Source organism: Aedes aegypti, chromosome 2, assembly GCF_002204515.2.
Source record: "Aedes aegypti strain LVP_AGWG chromosome 2, AaegL5.0 Primary Assembly, whole genome shotgun sequence".
Taxonomy (NCBI): Eukaryota; Metazoa; Arthropoda; class Insecta; order Diptera; family Culicidae; genus Aedes; species Aedes aegypti.
In genome coordinates this window covers 298,301,102-298,306,073 of record NC_035108.1, presented here as the reverse complement: position 1 = coordinate 298,306,073, position 4,972 = coordinate 298,301,102, and the positions used below count along the sequence as shown (strand labels likewise).

General features: G+C 38.6%; 1 long non-coding RNA gene across 1 annotated transcript; it reads right to left on the bottom strand.

The window, feature by feature from the left end:
• Positions 1-3,849: 3,849 nt before the first annotated feature.
• On the bottom strand, positions 3,850-4,715 carry LOC110675712. The gene is made up of 2 exons (XR_002499735.1): positions 4,369-4,715; positions 3,850-4,294 (listed from the first exon to the last, which is right to left on the bottom strand). It is a non-coding gene; the product is annotated as an uncharacterized LOC110675712 (long non-coding RNA).
• Positions 4,716-4,972: the final 257 nt, after the last annotated feature.

The window sequence follows — 4,972 nt, the reverse complement described above, 5'->3', positions numbered from 1 at the left end:
TTATTCTGAGACTACCTATCAAAATATTTCGAGAAAAACGCTTACAGTTTGCTCTAGATCGATAAACATGCGTATATAATTTTAAAAGTATGGGATTTTTCAATAAAACGACCATAAAGAGTAAATTTGGTACCCAAGAATGCGGTTAAAACTCAAGATTTTGCTTTTTTTTATACATATATAGTTTCTTTAGTAATCTAAACCAGTTTTGAACACGCTTAGGGTTCATTCATATATTTCATAACGCCTAAAATGGCCATTTTTGACACCCACCCACCCCCTCGTAACGCTTTTTGTATGGATATTCTAATTTTGTATTAGCCGTAACATCGTGAGTAAACTCGCCCACCCCCTTCAGCGTTATGAAATTTGTGAATGAACCCTTACTACTTTACTTTTTTGCTGGTAGTAAAAAGATGGTGTATCAGCAAATTTGACCATAAGGAATAGATCACTAAAGTGACTCAGCGTCAGGAACTGATGGAATATTATTGATGTTTTTAAAAGCTCTACCTTAAGTTGAATAGTAAAGGATACCAACATACAATTTGTTCATTAAATTTAGGATTTTTTTCATGCGAAAAATAATGCTTAAACTTGACGAACAGTTTTTCTAAGGAGTTTTTGCAAAAACTATTTAGTTCTTCAACCGAAAGCATTTTGTAAGTTTCTGTATTTTCATAACATTGTAGAATAATAGTTGAACGATACACATAAAACCGTTTACGATTTCATCAATAAATAAAAAAAGATACAGCATAAACAAGGTGTCCACTTTATAAAATGAACAGTCCTTATGAGCCAATCCCTCTCATCTGCATCGTATGAAGATGCAGGATCCTCTGTCAAGTATTGCGAAACCGTTACAGACTTCAGGAAACCTTTGAACTGCAATGCAGTGGGCATTTTCTGCCGGATCCTAATCTGAGAAAACAGATTTTCGACACAATCTTGTGTGAAACGTGATGTCAGAAGAAAACTATATCCCTTAACATTCAAAAACAAATCATGCAACCTTAACAAAGAGTTGGTAGCAAGGATTATTGCTGCCTGCCACGGGTTCCAGTGCCGCTTATCACCAACTTCCAAAGCGAAAATCATTTTTTTGAAAAATTCGAGGAACTGCAACGTCTCTTGATAAACGAGGTAGTTTGCTGTGAAGTTGAGAATATGATATAATTGTTTTAGGATATGTTATAGCATTTCGAGTGTAACTGTTTTATAGGATTTTAATAAAGTAGGGAAAAACACTAGTTTTCGACCGAGAAGAAATCTGTGCCAATTTTCGCAATAAAAATATATTAATGGGTCGAAAATAAGTACTCTTCCCCTATATTAATAATTCAATAATATATTCTATCACAGACAAACAGACTGAGCATGCACACCCAATGCTCAAACCATTGTATTTGGCCAACGGACAACTAAGTGGCGGAAGTGAACAAATATTAAACGCAGGGCTGGTAGCTACTGAGTTAACAGGACTTTAGAGATCTCAAGCTTTAAAAAAGAAACTAAACAGGAAACAAATAATTACCATAAAAATCTCTGGTGGAATTCTTAAGGATAATAGTGGCTTAAGAGACCATTTGGATCGAAACAGAGACTTTTCGTTAACAATGTGAACTTGCGTCGAAATTGAGACCAAATCTTTAAAAAGAGACCTGCTACCAGCCCTGCAAACGTGAACAAAAACTGTAAGCTGTCGCATGTGGAATGACTATCTACCTATAATTTGATTCATGAGAATAAGTTATGAGGTCACAATTTATACTTACATTTGCTCAAAGCCATTTGCCTCGATCTGTTTTTGGAAACCTGAAACCATTTAGACAGGGTTTCGATGAAGTATGCCGTTGGTAGAACATCAGGCCGGTTCGCAGCATGGCTGTAGAATCGAAGAGCGGCCGATACATTTCGGTTCACAAATTTTTCCGAATTGATAACCTTCATCGCATCAAAGTTATTTCTTTTTTTTTCAATTTCAACGTCTTCTGGCTTTAGGTTATAAGCAACTTTTAACATATTGTCTTGTTCGTATTTCACAAGATCTGTGAGGTGTTAGCGTTAGCGTTAGCGTTAGCGTTAGCGTAGTTACGGTATACTTCGTAGATTGGATACTAGCAACATTCATGTTTCTTTTTAATAATCTCATCCTGACTACTTTCAAGAACAAGGCAGGGGAGTATACCTTGTTCAAATCATAAACAAGAATACTAAAAGCATGAATATCGCTATTCCCGGCCACGCCCATCTTTACCGTAACTTGGGATAGGGGAAGGAAATGTTGATGTAGCACTTACTTAATGAGAGGCCACCGACTCAGCGACACCCTCATAAGTGCTACGGAGTTGGAGGTTGGGGAAGGTATATTGTCAGGATTCGCCTAGAAAGCTGGCGATAGACCATAAATATTTGTTGTTTAAGCGTTTTCAAATTAATCTTTTGAATGCCGGCAATCAAAAGAGAAAACAATAGCTTATTTATAGTATAAATAGTATTTCGCGAAATGCTTGTCGATTGTGCAGTAATATTTTTGCTCAACAACCAGTAAAAAGCAAAACCGATCCCTCCAGGGTCATCGGATTGTGTAACGATACGCGTAAAAAAAAAAAAATCACGCCTATTGAAAAACTGTACTGTGCTCATTGAAAAACTGTACTGGGTGGTACTGTATTTTTAGATAATCGAAAAACGAAAGGAAGCGCGTTCGAACTAAACACCCTAGGACACAGTCGGTTTTTCTGCTCAAAATTATACGAAAAGCAGGATCGATCCCTCCAGGGTCATCGAACAGTTAAAAAGCATCCACAACCGATTGTTAGTTGCGTTACACCCGCCCGGACAGAATGCGCAATCTGAACATAATTATCAAACTCCGAAAATAACATTTTCCGTTCAAGAAACGATCAGAAGTTCCACGACGCGAACAAAAACGATCCGGAAGGCTCACAAAAGAAAAAGTATCATACTGGAACAAACTCACCGGATTGATTCTCTAAATTTATGTGCTGCATGTCACTTCCGGATGGTTCGGTGAACTTCGGGCGGCCAAAAACCAACAGTACTGAGGACACAAATCAAACAAATCACTTTTTCATTTTTCACTTTTCACTATTCCATTTCTGAATGTAAAAACGGTCCTGCTTGGGCTTCACGAAGCACTACCCAGCAAGACGCTCCAAAACAGAAGAAAAAAAAAAAAATCTCCGGCGACGAAAACATGCGCGAAACTGTGAGCTAAATCTATTGGACGACGCAAAACCGAACTGTCCTGCTTGGGCTTCACGAAGCACTACCCAGCAAGACGCTCCAAAACAGGAAAAAACAAAATCTCCGGCGACGAAAACATGCGCGAAACTGTCTTTCACAAGATCTGTGAGGTGTTGAACATTAACTTCGCCGGAACGGAACCCGTTAGTTTGCACCACGTCTTGTGGAAGCCATAGTACCTTGTTTTTTAACCAGCCTTGCACAGTTGATTTAAAAACGTGTACCACGTCTGGAATGATTTCCAGTTTTCTCGTCGAATCTGTTGGATGTACAACAGGGGCACTATTCAAAACATCATTTTTGTGGAATTTCAAATTCAATTTGTTCCAGAGTTTCTTGTTATTTGGCCCGCAGTCTGATGTTAGAAAGTGAACCCTGCAACCGAACGATTCCACTTCCTGGATAATTTTGAACGCAATATCCTTTAAATCGTTTCAGGAATACTGCTTCCCGTGAAATGGTACCCTACGGTTTGTTTCCAGCGGCCCTTGATTCCTACTAAGACAAACACTAGAGCATGACTTGCAAGACCCACTTGTCCATGGAGGGTGATATCTCCATAGAATTTGCTGTCCGAAATGCAAAAACTTCTTGCCTCTTCGATGGACATCTCATCAAAAATTAGGCCGCAGTCAAGATCTTCGGGCAACATGGTGTTCACTTTGAGTTTGAGGAGCTCTAGTACGTCGTACAGAATACCTGGCTTGAATTCCAAGTCCTCTACTCTTCGTTGGAGAGGGGATATTTAGTTCTCTGGTGCTCGTATCCTTTCGATCCGCAAACAAATTTTGTTTGCAGACTTTCAGTGACTGTTTTGTCACTCCACTGCTTTGGACGCTTTTTCTCGTACAACAGCATGTCCACTTGGTCGGAGTTAAATGTTCTGTTGAGTGCATTGAGAGCTAGATCTGAGGTCTTTTGTTGTTTTTGCATGACGTGCTCCTGTTGCTTCACTACGTTCTCAAGGTGATGACAACGTTTCTTCAAATCTCTCACTTCCTGGTTCAGGTTATCTACGTAGCTGAAAGTAATTTGATTTCATGAGTAAAAAATAGAAGCCTCAGTTTTGAATCAAAACTTTTGATAAATAGATACCCATCGTATTTCCTTTTTGTGCTTGCGCATACAGCTTTATGTTCATCATATGGGGAGCAAAAAATTGGAACCATATTTTGGGAGAATGCATTTGAATTCAGTGTTGTGTCAGATGTTTCGAGGGTAGAGTTCAAATCCGGTATATCATCGTTCTCGAGAGCGAAGTCGGCAATCTGCGGAACAAATTCGTACACTGGAATTGCCATTCGCCGCTTTATGATTTTCCCCTTGCTAGAAGCAAAGTAAACATCCCCCGGAGCGAAATGAAACTGTGGACAATTTTAATTTAGATATTAACTCAAACTTCCCGAGCTGTAATTATTAGTTTGTACTTACACTGCACACGGAGAAATATTTTTACCTATTTTATGAGTTTACTTTACCCAAAATTAAGTATATTGATTATAGTTTCAACCCAAAATCTCTCGGTTTTCTCTTTCTCCCACACGAATGTTGTCAAAAATAGAGAGAGCTGCATCTACCCAATGGGGGTACTTTGGCCCAATAAGCCAAATTTGGGTAAATGCAACTTTTCTTATGTTTGGTTCGAAAGAACTCAATTTTGCTTTAAATCAACCCAAAATTGAGTATATTTTTCTAATGG